At 43.6% G+C, this 24,557-nt stretch overlaps 1 protein-coding gene across 8 annotated transcripts in view; it reads left to right on the top strand.

Moving 5' to 3' along the window:
• RBM47 (RNA binding motif protein 47) overlaps window positions 1-24,557 on the top strand; it is an 80,782-nt gene that overhangs the window by 42,859 nt on the left and 13,366 nt on the right. The window contains exon 1 of one of the 8 annotated variants that reach the window (XM_076336141.1): window positions 8,818-8,992. The exons of 6 other annotated variants lie outside the window; for them this stretch is intronic. The gene's annotated coding sequence lies outside the window, so the exon portion shown is untranslated. Of the gene's footprint in view, window positions 1-8,817; window positions 8,993-18,539; window positions 18,618-24,557 lie in introns of those variants that run through there. One more of the 8 variants, XM_076336135.1, reaches the window with a different exon arrangement.

Below are 24,557 nucleotides of genomic sequence, written 5' to 3'. Positions count from 1 at the left end.
TAGGAAGGCTCTACAGAGGGACCTGGACAGGCTGGATCGATGGGCCCAGGCCAACTGTATGAGGTTCAACAAGGCCAAGTGCCGGGTCCTGCACTTGGGTCACAACAACCCCATGCAACGCTACAGGCTTGGGGAAGAGTGGCTGGAAAGCTGCCCAGCAGAAAAGGACCTGGGGGTGCTGGTTGACAGCCGGCTGAACATGAGCCGGCAGTGTGCCCAGGTGGCTAAGAAGGCCAATGGCATCCTGGCTTATGTCACAAATAGTGCGGCCAGCAGGAGTAGGGAAGTGATTGTCCCCCTGTACTCGGCACTGGTGAGGCCGCACCTCGAATACTGTGTTCAGTTTTGGGCCCCTCACTACAAGAAAGACATTGAGGTGCTGGAGCGTGTCCAAAGAAGGGCAACGAGGCTGGTGAAGGGTCTAGAGCACAAGTCTTACGAGGAGCGGCTGAGGGAACTGGGGTTGTTTAGCCTGGAGAAGAGGAGGCTCAGGGGAGACCTTATGGTGCTCTACAACTACCTGAAAGGAGGTTGTAGTGAGGTGGGTGTCAGTCTCTTTTCCCTACAACAAGTGATAGGACAAGAGGAAATGGCCTCAAGTTGCACCAGGGGAGGTTTAGACTGGATATTAGGAAAACTTTCTTCACCAAAAGGGTTGTCAAGCATTGGAACAGGCTGCCCAGGGAAGTGGTTGAGTCACCATCCCTGGAGGTATTTAGATGTAGATGTGGTGCTTAGGGACATGGTTTAGTGGTGGACTTGGCAGTGCTAGGTTAATGGTTGGACTTGATGATCTTAAAGGTCTTTTCCAACCTAAACGATTCTATGATTCGATGATTCTACAATAGGGCTATGCCTGCCTGGGCCCTTAAATAGACGTAATGGCAAGGATGGCTCTGAATGGAGTTCTAGGGTAAACCTCATGCTGCAGTAGTAAAAATTCATAGGATGTGCCTATGGACCTCTACAAGTCTCTTCAAGCACCACATCTGCATGAAAATGCAGGAAGAGTGCCTGGGATTACTGCATGGAAAGCTTGTTTGGCTTGGTGGTGGGTACCATCAGCACAGATGGCGGGGATTAGGTACAGTGGAAGTTACTGGAGGTATTACCACTACTTCATTTTTACTTAAAACTTCTTGTCAATCAGTCTTGAAGCACAAAGCTTAGCTCTGCGTCAGCAGTCAGGTGGGAATCCCTTAGCAAGGGGGACATTGTTTGAAACTGTGCAGTGCTCTAAGTACAGGCATAATCACAGTGGCTGCAAAAACAGTATCGTAGGTAGGAGTATGAGATGATCAAGCACATCTACCCAAATGAGGAGCACCACTGATCCCAGAGCTCTCTGTGGAGAGGGCATGAAATGGGGGAGGGCATGGGGGAGCCCTGCTGCCCTCTGCCGAGGGGAGGTCTGGAAGGCAGGGAAGGAGCTCTGGGCACCTGGTGTCTCAAGACAGCCCTGTGAAAAAATCCCATGGAGAGGAGCAATATCACAGAAACAAATGGGGAGAGCGATGAGTGAAGGGAGCGGGGGAGAAGCAAGAATGGCCGATGTCCAGCTGTCTAGATGTCAGAGGAGCTGCCTGTCTTGGAGGCTTATCACACCCCGTAGCAGAGCAGGGTCACCCAGGTGGAAATCCAAGACAACAGTGCAAAGGAGCAATAAAAAGGGCCCGAATAACCCTGTCTTCTTGGTTTCTCCCTTTTCTTCATCTTTCTACTTCTGAAAGACCTTATGCCTCAGTGTCTTGTGATATCCTCTGTACACCAAAATACCAGATGTACCACACCCGAGGGGGAAGGATTTCCAGAGGCTTACAGGCAATATGCTCCCTCCTTTTCACAATCTAGAGATAAGGGGAATGGTCAGTAAATCCAACAGAAACATATTTTGACAGGCTCAACAGGCTACAGTCCTCTTCCACAAAGCCCTAGTGGGGTTTCACCCTGGACTAAAGTCGACGAAGACGCTCCTGGTCCATTTTGTGCTGTGCAGTTGCTCCAATGAGGCTGAATAGAAGAATTTATTTCTGAACAGCCAGGGTGAAAACCATCATTGTGATTCTGTACTACCACCATAATTATCGATAGCCCACATTAAAACTAGAGTCATGCACAGCTGTTTAATACGGTGCTGTTCTATATGCTAAGCTTTTTTGCTCTAGGTAGTAATCTATTTTCTACTGCAGAATATTTTGATGTAAATGGCTGGTGAGTTAATGCTGATGTTGGGTACAAATACTGTGACTCTCACTAACTGGAGTAATGTACATGTCTGCCACTGAACATTTTTCAAAGTGACTGCTTTCTGCACAGACGTAAAGGACTTTTTTCGATGAAGAATGTGTTTCTTTTTAGTTAGTTTTTAAAATGGCAAATAGAAAGGTGAGCAGCCTTTTGTAAACAGAAGCAGGATACATAGAGAGCTTTCTTTTAAATTTCACGATGACACATCTCCCCTACGGAAGAAAAGAGGGAAGGCATGGAAATGAAATCCGGTTAAGGCATTTCAATTTATGTTCATTCAACACTGTAGGCTTAGCTCTGCTCTTCATTTGCATTTAAACAAGGAAGTTTCAATAAAGAAATTGTTGAATTACTTGGGAGTGTCTTCAAGGCAGCGTGAAAACACAGTGAAAGCTCTTCTGTGCGTTAACTGCAGTGGTAGGGAGGTTACTGAGACCTCTGACTGCATTTTGGGAGAGGCAGGTAGGGTCCACCCCGGCCAGCACAGGTGTCATTTTAAACACATTGTAATTGTGTTAATGTAGATGAGATTTAAACTGTTTTCACTTGCTTAGATACTTTGCTGCATTGGGAATCTGGTTAGAGATTTATTTTATGGAAAACTGAAAAACTAGGTTAAAAAGAAGTCAAGAAGGAATTATCTCAAAAACATGCATAATAATCATTCTTAGTCAAATCTTATAATTTCTGATGGACACTAGCAAAACTGGCAAATTCATGCTTTCATGAGTTCTTCCCTTTCTTCCCTTACGGAGGCGAGCAGACTTCTTAAACTCCCACCTAATGAAGGGAAGGGGCTCTGTCTTAGCACCCCATAACAGCACTTCATGGTGCAGATCTCCATTAGCACTCTCCAGCAACCTCACTAGACTTTGTGTAGAGTCCATGACTCCTCTGCTTGGCAAGTTATTAACTGGCACTTACGTTTATCATGGTGCTGAACTTTGAGGCCTGATGGTTTTGTTCTTGAATATACTGGAGATGTATGAAAAAAAAAAAGGGGGGGGGAAGATTGTTTTGAAGAAGTCAAATTTTGACAGTGTTTTAGGAAGTCAGATTTTGACAGTGTTTTGGGAATAGAGTTGTGCTAACATGCCAGGCTATGGGAGATAGGATCTGTGTCTTCTCTTTTGTCTTTCTGCTTGTCCAATCCAGTTCTAGGGAGTTTGCTGTTTTGTTTAAACTCAGGTTTTCCAGAGTTGTAATTATGTAAATTACTTATAGTTAATGTTATGTTTTTGTGAGTGAAGCCCAAGTAATTTAAAAAAGGGTTATTCTAGCTTATAGACTAGTTTCTGTGTTAAGACAGTAGGCACGTCTTTCTTAAGGGAAATGAAAAACTGAAAATATCTCTGTTTTGTGTCCTTCAGACTGTTAGCATGCAAGATCTGCGAGTTTGTGGCAAGGGGGGGGCATCTGCAAGGATCTGACAAACAGATTTGCAAGCAAGTCAATGAGTGCAACCTCCCTCTGCTTCTCCTCTTTAATCCAGGTGACCACCTTGACTCTCGAAGACAGTTAATGCTAAATACTCCAATATCTGCAGGTGGAGTTTTGGTATTAGAGATGATGGCAGCTCCCGACAGAGGAGCCATTGCACATAGCTCAGCAACTGGCATTTGGCCATTCCAGATCTAACTTTCATCTGATTAAAAAAGACCCAAAAAGCCACTACTTTTTTAATTAAGCAACTTTATAGATGTTAAATATTTTTAGCTGTGAGGGCAGCTTTTTGAGACCCCAGATAAGCATATTACATTGGTGGTATTTTTATGTGCAATAGATTTTCCTGTTTGCTTATAAAAATATTTGGGAGTAGCAGTTTTTAGTCATATAGCTAATTTATAGTGCGTATAAGTCTCCTGTCAACTCTGTCAGTAAGAGATGGATAGGGTCAAATATTTGGGCTTTTTTTTAGAAAACTAATGTGGGGTTGAGTAAAGAGGCTGGGAGGTGGTTGGGGTTTTTTTAAGAAAACCATCACCAGGACAAATGTACCCGTCTGGATCATCTGTTCAAGTCAGCTTTCAGACAGGATTTATCTCTGATTCACGAGCACGCTCTATTTCTCATTTATTCCTCTGGCTGCTCACGTGAAAAAGAACAGACACAAATACCAGGAAGATGTGACCCCTTCCCTGGGCCTAAAAGCAAGGAAGATGCACAGCAAAGGGCAGGAGAGCTGCAGGCCAGCTCACAGTCCCAGCTGTCCGGAGGGCATGTGCACGGTGGCTCCGTACCTAGGTCTATCACCAAATAGGTCCGGTGGAGAGACAGCAATTTTGCCTTGCTGAGGGGGACGTAACGCAAAAACATGGTGTTGACTGGGCTGGTACTGAAGGGGGAAGCATCCAACCCTTTGCAGCTTCTCAGATTATTATACGGCAATTAAAATAACTCCCACCATGTAAAAACACGCCATCAGATAACAGGACACTCTGACTCATTAAATATACCCTTGCCAAAATTGTTTCTCGGGGTGTTCCAGTTTCTTGCTTGGGTCACAATGTTAAATCATTACTTGCACTCAAAATCTATGAGCCAGCTACTCGCTGGTTAAATAGACCCATAAACACAGCTGTGCCGGCAGCTACTTTTTAGGTTTTCTTCAAGCATTTGGCTTGACTTTTAAAAATAGCCTGTTTCTTTTGCACAGCCTCTCATCTCCAAAGCATGACCCCCTTGTTGAAATCTGATTGTGAAATACAACTTTCCCATTCACCTGCTACCAGCGGGACACTTTCTGTACGAGCTGGGTATAATAGCACAGTATTTCATTCGTGTTCAGTGATTTGATGCTTTCAGCAGTGGGCTCTACCATGAGGTGTCTCTGTCTCCTCTGCTTGCCTGTCTCTTCCCAGGGCAAGGCTCTGTTTTCATTTGTTTAGGGTTTTTTTTAACCACTTGCACTGGAAATGCCTATGTGAGGGGGGCAGGTGTGGGGATGTGTATATTAATGTTTACACCTCCCTCAAAATGCTCCAATGCTAGATGCAAGTTTCTTCACATTTATAAACAAAATAACCTTTTAGCTGTAGGCCTACATTTCATATAACTACTCCACTTCCAAGCAACCAGAAGGAAAACAAGGTTTGCCTCACCTGAGCCCAGGGTGGGTTTTTACTGGCAGGTTTCAGCAGAATCACGCAAAGTCTTTTGGAGATACGATACCAAACATTTGCAGCTTGCGCCTCAGATTTCCAAATTTATTTAGCCTACTGGACATTATTTTTGTTTAGAGTAACTTTTGTAACCAGCAGTTTTCCCTTACATTTCCTAACTATGCTGTGTTGCTTAGGGGAAAACAAAAAGTAGGTAGCAGACAATTTATTAATTTAAATTAATATAAATTTATTATTTATATCAGAAGCTTTTGTGCTCCGCTAACCCCCCCAGGGCAGGCTGACTCATCCACACAACATGTGTCCTGGTTCTTCTTTAGCACCTGTGATGACCTTCCTAGTCCTAAGGCCTAATTATCTTTTCTCATATGCTTTTTGTTAGCTGTCAGCTCCTGAAGTGTAGCAGAGGGGTGTCAGGAAACTGAGGGTGTGCGTTTGGCTGCAGCATGGAGTCACACAGGGACACCTGTGGGTGCAGGGATCCTCTTGGAAGACTGTGCTGCATCAGCCCAGGCAACCACACCTGACACGGGCTAATCTGTTTTATCTGTCCCTGGAGCCACATCTGGGCTTTGTTCAGGAATAACTGGTTTGTTCTGTTCAAAAGAGGACCCAAAAGCAAGCATTGATGCAGTGTGCATGCTCAGCAGACCAGGACAGAGGATGACCTGGAGAACTGAGCTATCACATGGTGCAGATGTGCAGAGCCCGTGGGTCTGCTCTGAGCTGCTCCAGGCATCAAAGTGGGCAGGGGGTTTCACCGGCTGGGGCAATGGAAAGGACACATGTACCCTCCTCTGCTCTCTCACAGGCTGAATGGAGGTGCAGCACAGGCAGTGGCCCAGCCCTTCCTCCACGGGGAATCTCCTCCTCCTTCCCCTTGTGGGAATAAATGCGATCCTCCTTCAGAAGGGAGTATCTGCAGCTCCTCCACAAGAGACAAAAGCTAAGTAGGGGGTTATGTGCTTATGTTATGGCTTGTTGAGATTTTTTTTAAACAAAGCACAGTTTTGGTGGAGAGCATACGTGATTAGAACCAAAAGCGTTCAGAAGAACTCACAGTTTCAATTAAACTTTCATGTCCAGGATTTAACTTCTGGGTCAAACCAAGAGAAAGAACTGCTCCAAAGCAGCCAGGAGGGCAGAGAACCCACCTGAGATGTGAGACGCCCCAGCAGCAACCTGTGCCCCAGCTACGTCAGGCCAGACTCTGGCATGCCACTTTACCACCTAACTGCAACATACTCATTTTCCCCAAACCACATCTCCAGCTGTCGGTTCCTCTTTCTGAGCTAAGAACTGACACCGCGGTTTGTAAAACATTGTGCTTCCAGCTTGACAGGCACTTAGAGAAACTCCTGACAGGTAGTGATGGGTTCCCTTTGCTACTATTATAAATTTTCCCTGCTTTCACACTGTTCCTTTTTTTCTTTGATAAGCCCAGTCTAAATATATAATTATATTCATTCTGGCTGTGCAGTTGAGCAAGCGTTGGCTTCCCTGTTCTGATGAGAAACAAGAGCATTGTTTGGTATTAAACAATACATTGTTTTGGTGCTTTTGCTGCTTTTAAAAAGCCCTATAATGGGATAATAAATAAACTGGGTTTTCCTTTCGCTGAAATAAATGCACAGTAGCGTGCAGTACATTAGCTGTCAGGGGTTTCCAAACCACCAGGCAGACAACTAGTGGGATTGTTCCCTCATACATCTGTATTAAAGGGCATCGTCAACTCTTCAGGTTTCTACCTGTCGTAGGTTTTTTTTGCTTGTTTTATTGGAAGGTCACCTCTTCCTGAATATGTCTCCTGTGTTACTATTGCCTTAAGCACTGCTATAAAGAGCAACTGAAAGATGGAAAAAGATAAGAGAAAAACAATTTCTCCTTCAAACCATTCCTTCTGTGCATTGTCCTCTTTCTAGAGAAGGAGAGAAGGAAGGAAAGCAGCTCTCTCTGGAGAGAATGCTTCTACTAATGAACTGAAAATAGCAAAACCAGCAGCCAGGATTTTCCATACATGTCCTCCCATTCCATGAGTGCAAAAATCCATTTTTTTCCTCTCTCTGCTGTAGGCCACGCTTTTAGATGTTTTCATTACTTCTTCTGTGACATTCCAGTAACTTTACGTTTGTATCTGTAGTATACTTAAGGAAGCCTAAATTTAGTGTTTTTGAAGACAGAAGGACCGTTTTAGGGTCTAGGTTAATTAAAAAATGTTATATGCTTAATGAAATGAAAGTGTAGCATAGTCTCAGAAATTTGATTTTTACTCAAGGTTAGAATGTAACTGTGTACTTTTTGCGTAATTTTGGTAAGGTTTCTGTGAGTTGGGCAATATAATGATTAAAGTTTGTGTCTGAAAGACGGAACTGGTTTTTTATGTGTTGTCATTTTAAGACACGGGTATTTAAAGTCAGACCTCCCCAGGCCAATATCTAGGCACTTACACAGTCTTCAAAGGCTCTTGAGCATGCTTAGTTCCTACTTATCTCAGTGTGAATTTGACAGACAAGGACTGGAGGATTTAACATCATTATAACCGGCTGATCTATGAATAGCAGAACTTATTAAGTCTGGTTTTCTACAGTATCGCCGTAGGAATGCAGAGCAATTCCAGCTCCTCCCATCCTCCCACCCTTTGCATTCCTCCCTTGCTCGTCTCTGCACCCCCTTCCTGCAGGTTGGGTGGCTGCTGGGGGCCGCGGGTGCCCTCACCCGCAGGTTGTACAGCCCTGCTGGCCACTGCTTCTCAGGGTGGGGGAAAAGCTTGGCTCTAACTGCCTCTCCCTCAGTCACACACAAATTCAATCTCTCTGAGTTAGCCCTGGCTTTCCTAAAGCTGCAGGAGCTCCAAGACCTCTCTCTGTCCGCGTGCTGCTTGGTTGCAGCTGGCCAGCAGGCCCACAAGCGGTGAATGGGGAGAATGGGGGCTTACGCCTGGGGTGGGGCGTGGGGCCGTTTTTAGGAAACCGGGCTGGGAACACCACGCATTCAGCAAAACCAGGAAGAGCGTGCAAGTGCTAGGATGTGCAAACAGGGAAATTAACTCCCAGGCAAAGACAACGAGTCTATTTATTGCCTGTTTGCTCAGTTACAGTGGCAAATGCTGTTTGTCTTCTGTGCCGAAATGCACTCCCTCCCCTCCCAAATTTTATAGTCGTTTATATTGGTGAGCTTTGAGTGTCACAGCAGCTTTACTTCTGGAGCACCTGCGGTAAGCCGGAGTGGCTTTAGCCATTTAACCATGAGCTACTGTTGGACTTTGTTCGCTTCAACATGCTGACCTTTGGCCAGCAGAGGTAGGAGAGAAGCTGGTTGCTCTTGGCAAAACACGATCACAGTGTACCCAGGGAGGAACCTTTTGTAAAGTGCCCTTTAATCAGCTCCGGTCGTCGTTAGGGGTTGTAATGATTTAGGTTCCCTTGATAGTTTCGGTAAAAGAGCATCTGAAAGCACGAGGTCTGTCCTGCTGTTTCTCCGTGACCTACGAAGTCCCTGGCTGAGGTCTCGAAGCAGCGGGCCGCTGGGTGCTGGGGACACGACGGTGACGGTGCCACCAGGCACACAACGGCGTAGCGGGGCACAAGCCTACTGCTGCCGGCCAGCTGAGGAGCGACCTGTAGGTTAGTAACCGTACCCTGCAGCGGTATTATGGTCATGGTTGTATTTCCTATGGTATTTAGCAGGGACGCAGGCTGTGTCAGAGGGAGCCTGGTTGGTGAGGCACCTGTTTCAGCCTCCTGGGCAGTAGTAGATGCCCTAAAACACAGTGTAAGCATTCATAGAGGAGGTGGTGATAGAAAATCCTTGTTGCAGAGAAATCTGTCTTCCTAGTCGCTAAGTGCAAGAGACCAGTGTATGCCTTAGATGTGAAGTTTATTTCTTTTGTGATGCTGACTATGCTCTGAGTACAACTGAGTATCTCTGTTAGAAATGGGCAGTCATTGTGGAGGCTCCTGTTCTTCCAGGTCGCAAGTGTTCTCCTGTGCCATGGAGGTGTACATGGCATGCACAGCAACCGTCACGCTGTAGTCCGCAATTGCTCATTTAACATAATGTTTAGTCTTCTAAGGCGATCGATAACAGACCAAAAGTAACTTTTTCATGTGTATAAAGTGGTCTTTTCAGGAGTAAATGCATGAATTAAAAATACTGCATTTTTTCCTCTCTGAAATGACATAGCTCAGTGACTGCATAAGGAAATTACTTTTCCTTATTGGCATCATAAATATACTTAGGAAATTACATGCAAGGCAATTTTAATCCACTTAGGTTTCATTTTTAACAATAATTGTTCCCAAAAGAATTGAGAGTTTCCAAAGAAAAGTAGTCTAAAGCCTCAATATAACCTTACTACTCTTCATTGGTCTTGTGGCACAGCTTCAGAAAAAGATTTTGCTTCATTTACAAAGGCCAAAGATCAAAACAAGGGAACCCTCACCACCTGATGGCTTTATTTGTATTTTCTGGGATGCGCTGTCTTGTACATATCACCAGTTTCATACTGTGAAAGATATGAGAAGCCAAATTAAATCCCTGATATAACATTGTTCATGTCAAACATGATGATGTGGCACAAAGAGTGAATTAACTTCATTCAGATAAACTTAGACGGCAACAAAATTTCAACCATCTCTTCATATACACTCCTAAATATAAAGCAAGCAAATAATTCCTTCTACAGATAAAAAATTCAGACCTCCAGGGTGATGTGGAAGTCTAAGTATTGGGACAGTTGAATGACAGGTGACAACCTGGTTGTTGCCACATTAATCTGTGTACTAGACAGCAGTATATTACATTTTCATATTCAGAGATTCTGTGCTAAATCATGTACTGGTGAATGTACAAACAGGGTAAGACTGGGACAGACCGCACAAAAATATCTTCCTTTTTCTTTTGGAATAATCTCCAGTAATGTATCAGGAAGGGCAATGTCCTCAAGCGTAGGTCTCTGCTTACCTCCAGTGGTGCTCTGAAGACAGCACACAACCCTAGAAAGGTCAGATTTCAACCATTTTAGCTGCACGGAGACTGTAGCAGCTCTTTCTCCGGATATTTGGTAACATGCTTAGCTTTAAAATGCAACCTATATGTATTCCCACCAATGTGGGAATTCCCACATTCCCACTAAATGTGCTTCCTTTAGGAGTTTACCTTGCATGTTTTTGAGAAGGGTAAAGCCACTGACCTTTTAAAATCTTCCTTAGAAGATTTTAACCATTTGGGGTTGGTTTTTTTTGGGTTTTGGTTTTTGTTTTTTTGGTTTTTTTTCCAAAAAAAGGGAGTATCTCTGCAGGATTACAGTCATTTGTCACCTGGATAACCCGCTGACAAGCTGCAATTTCCTGTTTAATTGCAGATGCCTCCTTACAAACAGCTAACCTCTCAGGTGTGTGGTGAGCATTATTTATGCCCAACAGTTGAGGACAGTAGTTCCCATTGGTTACATCTCTGCTAACAAATAAAACATGCCGGGGTCTCTTCCCTGGACCCAAAGGCAACACAGCACACAGTCTTTTAGCTGAAGTCTTCTCCTTCCCCCCAAAACAAGGTGGACTTGCCCACAGTGCCTACCCTGGGCAGTCCCAGGGTCTACACACACCCACCCTGCAGAAGAGAAGAAATATGAGAGACAAATAGGGCAGAGCTGAGAGTGCAGATATTGCTCAGAAGAGCTCACTTTGTGTCTCCAACCCCTCCTTTAGCCAAAGGAAAGGGATCTTCCTGCCTCGGGACCTTTTCATGCAGCTTGTGAGGCTAAACTCAAGGGTTTGGTTATTGCCAGTTTGGAAATGTCCTCTTGAAAATACAAACCTTCCCCTAGAGATAGGAAGTGTGGGGCTTAGGTGCGTCCTGAATGAGATATACTTCCCACTTAGGCTTTGTGAGTGGCTCAAGAGCAGCAGATCCTAGGTCATTGTAGAAACATTTTCTTTCCTGAGGAAGGGAAAGAGCAATTTAACTTATGGATTTAATAATTACAGCCATTCAGACCATTCTTCTCATTCCTAAACATTTCAGCTATTATGGTCCTTGAAATCACAGACACTTTGCCTGGTTTATCTTGTCAAATATCTATAGAGGTAAGTTATGTCAACAGCACTCTGAGGTCTTTCTTTGAGAGAGAAGTGTTTTATGGCAGAAGTGTTGTCCTGTAAAAAAATCACCGTCCTTTGCTGGTGGATTACTGAGAGCTGCCCATTAACACAGCCCTTGAGCACTTTCAAGTTTAATTAGGCCGGCTCTACCCTGCAGGGTGACCTGGGGCAGCTCTGGCAGTCCGGGGGATGATGCCCGAGAGCCCCGCACTGGTGGTGGGCCGTGGAGGTGAAAGTGCCCTTTTACTATTTAAGCATGTTTGGTTACGGTGGGTGGTTTTGCCACAGGGTTGCAAAGTTCATACGAAGAGCCGCTTATGTTACACTTGTGTTTCTGCACTGTGCAAGTGGCTCAGTGTAGATGTAGCTCTAGGGCTTGCCTGTGCTGTAGATAACAAGTTTGGTGGAATAACAGGCAAACCCATCCTGTTTCCCCTGCCGTGGAAGCACATCTTAGACTGGCAGCAGAGTACTTTTGGTTGCATAGCTTAAATCAGCAGAAAACCAGGGCAAGCCGCAGCGGCTTGGGAGTGGTGTGCCTGCAGCTGGTTTCTGGTATAACGCTGGCTGCTGAGAAGAAAGCTCAGCTGAAGGCAGGTTTGCAGCCCAAATCCTGCCTGCCCGTAGCGAAGGTCAGCAGTGGAGAGGAGCAGACAGGATGCAAACACTGGTGGAGGAGGAGCCAGGGCGCTGGGCTGAGGTTAGGTAAGGCGAGAGCATGTGACGGCAGGGGCAAATCTGCACCGGTCCGTGGGGACAAAATGCGCTGTGCCGAGGCAGAACGATGGGCCAAGAGGTATGACCCCGCTCCTGACTCACGGCAGCATGCACCGCTGACGGGTGACTCAGTCACAGCAGCTTTTTACCGTGTGAAGTCCCGTCCCAGGTATTCTGGCAGTATAGGACTGGTTTAAAGCTTAGTCTGCTTAACACAGACTTCTTTGGTAATGATGCCTTTTCTGTGCATGGCAGTTCAGACTCTGCCAGCACCATAAAAAGCTGCATTTTCTAATTCTGACAATAAATCAGTGTTCTGAAACATGGAAGTTGTGAACGTGTAGCAAAACATAATGTAAAAGACACGAGAATTAATGGATATAGTAAACGCCCCTGCAGCTCATTCAGTCTCCTCTAGTCTAAGTTTTTCCTTCATGTTACTGGGAGGCAGAAAAATAAATTTGTCTTCCTGAAGGAAACTGTGTCAGTTCCCTTATCTGATAACCTTTTTAAAATAATTTCTGAGTGATACTTACTGTCTTATTATCAATAAGACATTAAGAACTAAAATAGAAAAGCTTATGCCCTAACCAGAGATGATGCCTGTTGGCTGGAGGAAAAGCTCTTTCGCTTAATATTCTTATATTCTACTGCAACCTGTAAAAGGGCAGAGCAATTGCTGGAAGAGAGGAAACGAAGGTTATGTGTGCTAACCACTCTCATTTTCATACCCGGTTCTGGAAGCCTAGCTTCACTCTCCTGTAAATACAAGTTTGGAGATCTTTATCCTCCTTCTTGTGAACATGTATCACAAAGCCCTGTGATGGTCTCCTTTGCAAAAAGGCTCCAGAAGGAACCAGCGAGAATGTTATTTGCTGGGAACCTTTTAATTATCAAAATTGGTTGGCACACGGTTGGCTTGGGCTGGCTGGATATCCCTGCTAGCCACAGGAGGTGGCCACCGGGTGCCTTTCAGTGACCCGTGGAGCTCACACCACCACCCTGCGCATCCCTCCTTGATTTCTCCAGTACCTTTAGCCTCTCGATACCTGCAGCACTAAAATTCACTAGCTGCATCCAAATTTTTAAAGAGTAACAGTTTGCTATTCTATCCTCTGATCCGTCTGGATGGTTCAGTGAGCTCCTTGGTGTTACAGAAAGGCTCTCATCTACTCCCCCCCGCCCCAGTGAAATCTCATCGGCTTCTCCAGAGCAGGAGTTGTGCTGGGAAACTATATTCACCAAGCTTCAAATGAAATCTTTCCCCTGTTTTCCCATGAATTTGCCTAATGCTGGTGATTCGACAAATGCTTTAAGCCAGCAATGCTGGCAGAAGGACCAGTCCCACCTTCTTCTTCCCCTCTGCCAGCCCAGGTGTTCAGGTAGTGTCTGTGCGGGGTGCAGCTGCACAAATGCTTGTGACAGCACAAGTGGAGGCTGCACGGGGTGGGAAGGATGGAGCAGGACCTTACATTGGCAGCTCCAGTTTACCATGTTTGTGAGACTGTGGTGTGAAACACTGGTCTTGAGCAGCCACATCAGGCTAGTGAGGGCTAAACCTTTTTCCCATAGAGTGTTTTATTTACCCAGGGACTGAAAAGCAACCATCGTATTAACCTCCCTCGTAGATAATGTCTATCCAGAACCCACCCTGTATTTATTTTAATGAAAGCAAACAGGCCACAGAAATGTAATGGTTGTGGCTATATAAAAAACCTTTGGGTATTGCTGGTTTCCTTCTCTTTTTATGTGCTAATTAAAATCTGTTGCACTCGATGGCTTTATTCAGTATCTGTCTTCTTACATTTTGGAACTTAAAACTTGCTTTCAGGTTTAAGTGAAAGCACAAAATTGCACATGGGGAAACTGAGCCTACTCTCCAGGGACATCCTCTGTGCTGACTTTCATTGCAGAATGACAATTAAAGTGTTTGCTAAAAATAAAACAAAACCTTTATCTAGTGACCATTAAGGTTATCAGGGCAACTCTCACTGCCCATGAACCAGAAAAGCCTAAGATTAAAAAACAAAAGGGAAAAGCCCAGGGTGTCCTTGGCCAAATTTCCCCCTGGTGGGACTCCACAGGGCTGTGACTTTGTCCTCTCCATGTTGGGATGCAGGATGTGGCTGGGGCTGGCAGAGCAGAAGGGTAGTCCACCTTTGCAAGGGCGTTTACAGGGAATCCTCCGTGATGTGGCAAGATAAAGGTCAAAGCACTGACGTAGGTTACTCATGGAAAGGGCTTCGGTGTGAGAGAACTTGGAAAGCTGTTTCCAAGTGTCTACCTGGGTGCCTGAATATCTCTGAAAATCTCTTGAGATTATATAGTAAAGCTGTATGTTTTGAGACATGTAATAATATGTGTGTTTGTTGTATACTATCCACCTGAAAAAAAACAGAAGTGTTGTGGTACCTATTACAGACTGCATGTTCTCTGAAGAATCTCCCCAGGTTTTGGTCTGCAATAACTTATGAAATCAGGAAATGACAAATTGTGCTGTATTAACTCACATTGTGTAAGAACAGGTGTAAAATAACATGTTATTCATTTAAATAAAGTGATGTTGTCCCTTTAAACATTCCAAAAGGCAATAAAATGGTTCTACAAACACGTGGCAACCTGTTTTACCAAACACAAAGTGGTTTTGTTAAAAAGAGAAGGAGAAGAAAGAAAAGGAAAAAAAAGAAGGCTGTCTATTACATTATGAGGTCCTAATTTTTGTGGCTGTATTGTGGCTGAGGACGGGCTTATGTGTGAATATACTGATAAACTGTAAAGACTTTCTGAGATTGAGATTGGAGACCTTGCAGGTCACTCTTAAATTCATGAGTCCTTTCCGTGAAATATTTTACTTGGCACATTCCCTTCTCATTACACTACAGTCTCTCAGTAGTTTTTGAAGACCAAATATAACCGTAAAAGCCAACCCACCGCTCAGTCCTTACTCTCCCTTCCGCTTTCACTTGCTCATGTGTCTGCACTGTCACACGATGCTAAGCTGCCACCCTGAAATATCTCCTGAAAGCCTATTTCCTACCATGATCATCAAAAATACTCACTCTCATCCAGATAACAACACCACCCCAATAAAACGATGAGCCTGTGATGTCCCTGTGATCTCTGGATCTCCCAAAGCATTTGGGTTCGATCTTTCTAAAAATCTCAGAATGCAGATCCAATGCCTTATTAGTGCTTGTCATTGCATCAAGGACCCCAGTGCACCCGATCAGCAGAGGCAAGATCGTGTGTCTGCTTGTAGAAGAGAGACAGCCGAGGGGAAGCACACCGTCTCCTTGGAAGCCTTTTCTGCGTCAGGGAGAAGGTCCCCATCTGACAGGCATTAGCATATTCCAGTGCTAATATTCCAGAATTTTTTCTTCAAATTTCCAGCCTTTTCTATCACTGTACTCAGGAGAACAATTATTTAGGAAAAACCTTTCACGTGTAATCCCACTACAGGAAAGAATAAAAGGAAATGGAAGGTCTATGGGAAACATAGGCATGGACTGGTCTGGATGGACTCTTCTCCGCACTGTTCCCATTCACATCTCTTAGGATTTGGCCCCCGCTTAGTTGTCAATCATGAAAAAGAGGAAACAATTAAATATTTATGGTATTATTGTAATAGAGAGTGACACTTGTAGTCAAGCTGTTCATTAGGAGAGAAGATGTGTTTATATCCTTATACCAGCGCAGTGGATGCTGTATGAGGAGAGGAGCATGTGTGCATGTACAGAATCCATCCTCCCTGCTGCTTGGATGGCTCTGCCCTTAACACTTTTCCACTCTGCCTTAGGTGTATCCCTCTCATGATGCCAGAGTCATCATAAAAAGGCATATAAAAAGTCATGTAACTGTTATGAATGCAGTGTGCTTGAAGTCGAAGGGAAGTAGGTGCCTAACGCCAGGGAAAGCTGGGGGACAGACACACTTGCAATATTCTGCCCAACTTTCTTAATTTCCCTGTAAAAGCACAGCCTGCAGGACAAATTAATATTTTTTCAAATTCTGCCACTGGGGATGCTAACACCTGAGAATACCCTGCAGCAGCTTGATCTGCTGATGTTCATTGCTTTAAACAATAATGGGGGCATAACTTGGAAACTAACAACAAGCTGGAGCTAAAAGTGAAAGTATAAAATGAAAGTCAAGGGTTAGAGCGGCCTCCCTACATGAGCCTAATTGACATGGTATATTGAAGACCTGTCTAAAAACGAGCCCATCGACTCACTAGCATTGATGCTTCTTCATTCCACTTACACCAGAATAGTCTTCCCTGTGCATTCAAGTACATGCATGACTGTAGTTGATAGGGTTCGCATTACAATGCTTATGATTAAAAGTTTAGTTTGTTTTCCAACAAAAAAATGCAAAGTAAAGAGAAGGATACTGACTTAAAAAAATTAATTAATCTGGTGGAGGGGAGTTTCGCGAGCTTATACCAGCTAAATATTTTATACTCACTTCTCTATATAGATCAGTGGGATTGAGGCATGGATCTGATTTTGGCAGAATGTCCTAGATTTTATCACCGGATTTGAGACAGATTCCTTCCATAGTCTTGGGCAAACCACTTAATTTCCATGCTGCAGCTTCCCTGCCAGCAGAGCAGTACCTGCTTCTCTGCAGCTCTTGTAGCTAATGAGTTAACATCTGCAGAGAGGAATTCTGAAGATGAAAGGCTTGTACTTACACTTGTAGACTTCGGCTGCAGGCATTTTGGGACCAGGATCCAGGCTGCAGGTGTGTTTGTACAGTGCCTAACACACTACGGCCACAGTACTGTGGATAAACAAGTATAAAAAGCCAGAACAGAGTGATTGCAATCACCCTTTGGGTTTGTGGTGTAAGTAGAACACCTATCCTTCCTGTTCGCTCTCAGAAACTGCCACAGAGATGTTTCTTTTACCAGCCTTTGCCATCCTCCAGATTTCTCTCTCTAACTTGGAGCCTTCTAATTTTAGAGCTCCTATCTCTACACCCGTTGACTCCCCTATCCCTCTTCTTTATTGACCAGCCACTGACTCTGCAGTTCAAGGATGTCTCTAAGTTTTACGTGCCCAGATTAAACCACTCAGAGGGCAAGAACAAATTATTGTGTAGGGCCATCTGATACAAACTGACAGTGCTTCCTCTGCAGAATCCACCCCTCTGCGCAGTTTGTCATTGAGAGGTTAAGCTACTTCTCCTTCCACACTAGGATGCCCTGAGGTTGCTGCCTGTGTGCTGCTTGGCTGGAGATTTGGACCAAGCTTTACTTTTTGGAAAAAAAAGTGAAAGAAGAAAGGAATGGCTATGCCACTAAAAAAACCTGGGAAAGGACTGAAAGCTGTAGTTTTGCTTCTGTGATATGCTGTCTCCTTTTCACCTTCTCCAGGCAGCGTCCTTTCCCAGAAATTAGTTGACTCCCAAGGCATGCTCTGCTCCCTCTTCTCCCGCCGGCTGGTTGTGCACACTGCTTGCTGACCGGGCAAATCCATCACCCAAAGAGTGTTTTGGTGCAGTTCCTCCTCTTGGCTGCTCAAGAAGGTGTGTTGTTTGCTTTGCCTAATTGCTCCCGAGGCCTAATGCTCCGTTGTTATGTACAGACCATTTCTGCTGTCATGAATCATGTTTTACCACCCCTGTGCTTTTACTTCTGCACCAAGCTCTTTTTTTTCTTTCAAGCAAACACGTTTGAGTTTCCGTGTTTGCTGCTGAAACGGTGCACGACGGGTACGCGGCACAGGCTGAGTTACTCCTACCGTCCCGCCGCTGCTGAGATCAGTAAACCTACCTCTCGCTCCAGGAGCTGCAGACCATTTTTTTTCTTACAACCAAAGGTAAATTGATTCAGCGTAGCCTGAAATAATTTTGCCAGACATATATAAAGAAAAAAAAAAAGAGATTTCACTGGAAAAACCTCATGCCATCAAGCAAAATATGCCCTTTTCTTATCTTATCTGTTGTGAGTAACTCAAGCTATTTGCACAACGCCTTGTGCTAGGAAGGAGTTGTTTGTACATGTTTCACTCCCTTTATTCCAGGTTTTGAATTTTGAATGAAATCTTTCTCTTCAAATTCCTCCTCCCTGCGAAAATGTCATGGTTTCTCTTTCCTGTGCTTCCCTGAAGGTCGGACCCAGCCCTCCCGCCAAAGATCCCTTCGTTGCAGATCGTTTTCTATTAATCTTCAAACCCCTTTGGAGAGCTCTCTGCGTCTGGCAGCGCTAACATCCCTTCTCCCTCCCGTCCCACCCACTTAGCCTCAGCCTAAGAGCCCTTAACAAATGACTCCCAAGGAATTTAAATGGCTAACGCTCGCTGGCCAATAAAGAGATGCATAAACTGTATAACCAGGTTACACGGCTCTTGCCATTAGGAAGAAAGGTTGCTCGGGCAAAGGCGCGAGTCCTCTTAACCTGTTGCACTTCGATCGTGGGACCGGAGAGGTAAGGGAAGTCTTGTTTGCTCTGTAGGGCTTTTTATCTGGTTTTCATTTATCAGGGAGTTGAGACTGAAAGTATGTCATTGTCAAGGTACCAGGTTTGGGTTTTGCCTTCCTTTAGAGGGTCCTAAAGAGTTGTTTGAGAAGGAAGCAACTACTTCTAAGCTTGAACTACAAGCTCGACATGTGAATATCTAAAAGAATTTGTGTAGCAAATAGCGAAGCGAATGCCAGAACAGTGAAAACTAAACCACTGATATTTTAGACAGAGGAAAACAAATAAAATGGTGTCTCAGAGATGTTTTTTCTACTCTCTTAAATTAATGAACTGAAAGGTAGCCATTTACAACCACCTGATGTTGTGTTTTCAATTGGTCTGTCTCTGCCATTGTCTGTTTGTGCTGCCTGGTATTTTTTTCTGCTTTTTCAAGAGATTGACATAAAAATCAAGCTTTAGAAGTAGGTTATCAGCTTTAGGGACAGAATTTGGAGCTTGTAGATTGAAGGTGGCTAGGAAGGTTGAGCAAGCAGGGTTAATATGCAAGTATTATTAATACAAATGAATCTATGTAACACATTCTGCATACTGAAAATTTGATAGCATTTTAAGAAAATCAAGTTCTGATATTATTCTATTCATATTCTACTTAAGCAGCATGTGAAATGTTTAAGGCTTGTATATGACATAGGACACATGATGTTAATCTGTTCAGCCTTATTTATTTATTTATTAATTTATTGCTTTATTGAGGTCAGTGCTGATAACAATAGTGAAGTTTGAAGTAAAACCTGGAAAAAATCAGTTGAATCTAAAACCTTTAAAAGAAAAAAAAGAAAAGGAAATGCAGTTGTTGTAAGTAAGGTTTGATTAAAACCAACGACGAAATTGTCCATTTTCATGTGGACCAGATGCAGCAGTTGTGTATAATGGTGTCCTGTCCTGAGCTAGGTGGGATTGAAGCCGTGCTTCAAAATGTGTGTGTAAAGTGCTCCTTCCCTTTGCACACCCAAGCTTGCCATGGATGACAGCCAGTGCTCGGAGCATGTGAGGGATGTCACGGCAAAACGTTACTGCCATCCCTTGCAATGCTCCATGGCCTGACGGGCTGGGTTGCAGAAAGGGCGTCTTTTTCAATCGTATTATCGCAGCTGATCTCTGAAGGCCTTCACACCCAACGCAGTCCACAGTGGTGCATGTTGGTGTTAGCTAATGATATTGCACCAAAGACCTTGCCAGTGTCTGAAAGAGTTGAGAGAGCTTTTTAATTAAATTAACACGGTTAATCTAACAGAACTGCAAAACATGTCCTTTTTGCTCGTCAAGACAAGGCCATATGACTGTCTATGAAGAGCTTGTTGTAATGTTGTCGGTTTGGTTATTTTTCCATGGGTTTCTCATATAGCTCTGCACTGTATAACCGAAATTAGATAACGTGTTGGATAAAAATAAATAAAAGTTAACAAAGGAGGAGCCATTTTGCTACTCTTTTTAATCATTTCTATTCAATTCTGCATTTCAGCTCCATTCTTTGCTAAAGAAATGATATTGAATCAAATGTTGCTTGTCTTCTTTCTTCAGCTTTTAATTTAAAAAAAAAATCCCGGTTAAGGTCAGCAAAAGGTGAATTTCAAATGACATCTGTCTCAAATCCCACTCCTTTTCTGAGGCGCACAGAAATTTCATTTCCAAACCCTAGGTGTTTCCAACCGAGCTGTAATTTCAGTAGACTTAAATTGTCTTGAATTAACCCAGCACAGGAATGGTGCCTCCTGAGAGTCACTGCCTTGGTTAAACATTTTTTTTTAATTTATAATATTAACCCTGGGCACAGGTAACGAGTGCTGGAAATCTCTTCCTTGTACTTGTAAACCTTGTTTCTCAATTTCAATCCAAGGTTCAAAGGTTTGTACAAACTTCTTAGATCAGAGGTCAGGTACAAATCGCTGCACTTTGCAGCTCCTTTCTGCCGATATGACAGAATTTCACAGCAAAGACGATTGCCTTTCATCCCCCTCTCCTCCACGCACAGGCAACGCCAGGCAGTTAAAAGCCTGATATGTACAAGTCAGCCATTGGTACCTGAGTTTAATAAATAACTAACTGGGTTTCAGCGGTGCAAGGTGCATATTATAAAAGGGGTCAAATGTCAGTGCACAAAGGAAAAAAAAAACCAACACCCAGCCACTGACTAAGCCAAATGCTTTGAGTTTAATGTACTTTCAGCAGCGAACATTCACATCCCAACTGCAGTTTGCTTTATGCTGATTTTCATTTCTGTGACCTGAGGGGGAGGGAACACATCGGGCCACTTTCAGCTTTCCCTGAAATCTCTGCCTCCTGCTGAAAGCAGGGTTGCAGGTTGGGCCCCCCGTTGTTGCGGTGATCACGTGGTGAACACAAAACTAAGAATGTTGCAATAAAAATAGAGCATAAGATTAGGACGAACTGGAAAGTCTGAAGCTATTTTTATTGTTATAAAATTGACTAAGTGAGTCGACTTTGTATGAACAGGCAGGATGTGTTATGTTTCACTCCGGGATCTCCAGAAGAGTTAGCTGAAAAAGTTAGATCAGAAAGGCTGAAAAGGGAACTGTAGTTTATGAACTTTTTCAGATACTCTTGGTTGCACTGTAGAGTGGAACATGTTACTGCAATGTTTATGCAGACAGACAGACAGACAGAGTGTTCTGCATTATAGTAACAAAGAAAAATCACAAGCACATGCACACGTATCCCTACTCCACAGAATTCAGAAAAGCTTTTCACAGACATTTTCAATGACCAAATTAAATCACCGTGTTAATACATAAGATTTTTCTTCGAAGAGGCAAGAAGTGAAATAGGTGAATGTCTGATCTTTCCTGTGTAATAATTAACAGATGAGTCTAGTTGTGGTTTTGTTTTTCAGTTGCAGAAGATCGTTCTTCCTGTCTTTCTTATGGCAAAAGCTTGCGAGCTCCTAGTCCACACTGAATGAAACACTTCTTCCTTTCCTAGAGAGAATGCTTTTTAAAGCAGACAGTTAATGAGGAGGACACACTTACCTGTACCAGCATCTCTGCAGAGAACAGTTTCATTGCATTTATGGTAAACAAATGCCACAAAAAGTTTCCCATCAAGTGCAGCTCATCCAGAATAGGAAATACTTGTTACATACCCAGTGACTACATTGCATTTTATTTATATGTCACACGTTTTCCTGTCTGACCGTGGTAATAATAGACTTTGTTGACTAGATTGAAATACGGGAATTTGGGGAGAAGGGAAGGGTTGTGTTGTTTCCTGATTTGGAAAGCTGATAAGAATGATTACACATCCCATCTCTCATCTTCTCAGCTTTCCTCAACATGTAGCTTTAATATCTTGCAGGATAATAACTTCAGCCTCAGCCAGCGACTGGTTGTATCGAAATAGCTGAGAGTTATAGAATTATTTTGAATTGGACTGGGTAAAAGATGGAGCTGGGGCAAATGATACAACACATGGGTTACACAACTAGTTGGGACAAAGTTCTGAATGACTTGCAGCAAAGCGCATTATAAAATAAGGGAGGAGAAACGGTGCGCTTACCCAAACTTCCTTCAGAGGTGGTTTAAGCTGAGATGGCTAGTTTGGCACTGCAGTAGCGTAAAAACACTCAAGAAACACACACTGCATTGACAGAATTCACATTGCAGAAGCAGGGAAAATATTCAACCATATTGGTAAGATGCTTTAGGCGTTGGTGGTGCTTTGGCACAACAGTAGCTTTTTCATCAGCATCGCTTCATTCTCGCCATGGGAAAACCATATATGCATGAACAGAATTTTCACTTGTGATCATCAAAAAGCAATGGCAAGAAGTAAAGTGCCAGGCTCAGGAAAGTTTTCTCACTTTATTATTTGAGATATCATCATTGATATCCCATTGAATACTATTTTTGCAGTTTCTAGGCCAGGAGGTTAGGTTTTTGAGGGACCTCCACCCTGGGAATGTTCACTGCTGGGCACTGATAGTGCTTATGGGTAACACAAGCGGAACCTTTGACAGCCTTTGCAGGATCACACTCCAAATTAAATATGCCTTAGAAAGATGCAGAGAGGGTGAATAACAGAATAGGCAGGAAGTTTGCACAGTACAAGGTGACTTCATTTTGTAGGGGAATCATAGTTTCAGCTCCATTTTTTAAATTGCATATAAAATTGCTGTGAGGTAAGATTAATATGGCTAAGGGAAGTGGTACAATATGGCTAAGAGAATTAGATCTGTGATTATTATTGTTCTTAATGATAGTGATGAAAATAAGAAGTTTAACCTTCAAATCCTAGTCTGAAGTTGTAGCCAATTGTTGACTGTACAGATTCGGTGTTCAATTATCTGAATCAAGTTTGGGAACATCCTGGGAAATTCCAGGATGTTAATTTACAGAATAATTTCAGATGTTTTCCTCCTAAAAAGGAGCAAGAAGTAAAAGAACAGATTTTTAATAATTTCATTACAGTTTTTTAAGCCAAATACATTGCTTTTGATTGCTGCCTGGAGGACATAACCAGTCTCTGCAAGACTTTTAAGGCAGGATTTTCAGTAGTGCTCATCACTGTCTTAAATATATCCCTATAGAAGCCATTAGAGTCTTATAACTGATGTCAGGGGGAGTAGTGCTAGATGCTGAATACTGTTGGAAATATCACCCTTAATTTTCTGTTTCTTTATGTTCCTTCTTTGAAGAGAACACAATCAAAAGGTTAAGCCGACAGTTTTTGGTGTGTTTTAAATGGAACCAACCATTTTTAATGTGCTTAGGCCACTTAGGATGAATTTAAGCAACTGAGAATTGTGCACAGACCCCCCTCTGCAGTAGCTCCACCCTGAAAACTTCTTTTCAGGCCCAGAATATTAACTTGCCCCATACAAGGGGAGCATGACTAACTGACCAGAATAAAATTGAAGTTTAAGCTTGAAATAAGAACTCTCCCACTGAAATTGGTGGCCGGACCCCTGATGATAGGCCCTAGGTTAGGATGCTGAGTGTCACCGTTGGCAGAAGTGGGAATTTCAGCAGCTAGCCTGGGGATTTAGTAGGCCAGTACCCTTAGGTACTTTACACTGTTTCTCTGTACATTTAAGTATAGTATTTCTAGTGGGCAGAGAGCCACTGCTGTACGTGTTCATGCCTGAACATACATGGGAAATGATGTGGTGCAGCAAATGCTGCTGCATGTGCATCTCTTTGGGTCCCATGCAGCATCTGAGCCAGAAGGTTTTCCCAGTTGACCCTAGTTGGAGATGGACAAGTTTGATTGCCTTCATTCAGGCACACGCATGATGATGAGAATATGCAGTGCTTTAGCGGTGCCAGCAGCAGGGTAACTTGCACAGCAGACAGACATGTCGTTGTCAATAACTAGTGCTGATCTGATCTCTGAGATTACTCTCCCAAGCTGCTCATCACAAGCTATTCATCAAGTCTCTTGCCAGCCAATGTTCCTGCCCCTTCGGGTCTGCTGATGCAGTTCACCACCTTCTCCACAGGGTTTTGCCAAAATGATCCAGATTAAGAAAATCCACCTTTTCAAAGCATTTAATGTAGCCTGGGGCAACTTCTTCACCCAGTTCAGCTGCCGGTAAAGCAATATGTCTGACACACTGAAGACATTCTCATGGCCTGTTGGCCTCAAGTATTGTTTTTTTTGTTAAAAGTCTGAAGATACCATCCATCCCTAGTAACCTTCCCTTTCCTGTATGAAAGCCTTTCAGAAAAGGTCCCTAGCCAAAAAGCCGTGCTGAAATGCTGCACTCTCTCTTGCACTGACCCACCACAAGATTCAACTTCAGACGTTTGCATTTCACTAGCGACAGCAGGTAGGGAACCAAGTTGTGCTTCAGCTCCTGTTGAAAACAATACCGAGGACTAGCCTTTGACACTTGAAATATAAATTAAATTGGGGTCAGGCAAAGTCTTT

This window comes from Aptenodytes patagonicus, chromosome 4 (assembly GCF_965638725.1).
Source record: "Aptenodytes patagonicus chromosome 4, bAptPat1.pri.cur, whole genome shotgun sequence".
Classification (NCBI taxonomy): Eukaryota; Metazoa; Chordata; class Aves; order Sphenisciformes; family Spheniscidae; genus Aptenodytes; species Aptenodytes patagonicus.
The sequence above is the reverse complement of the archived record's forward strand: the minus strand, read 5'-3'. Positions and strand labels throughout refer to the sequence as shown.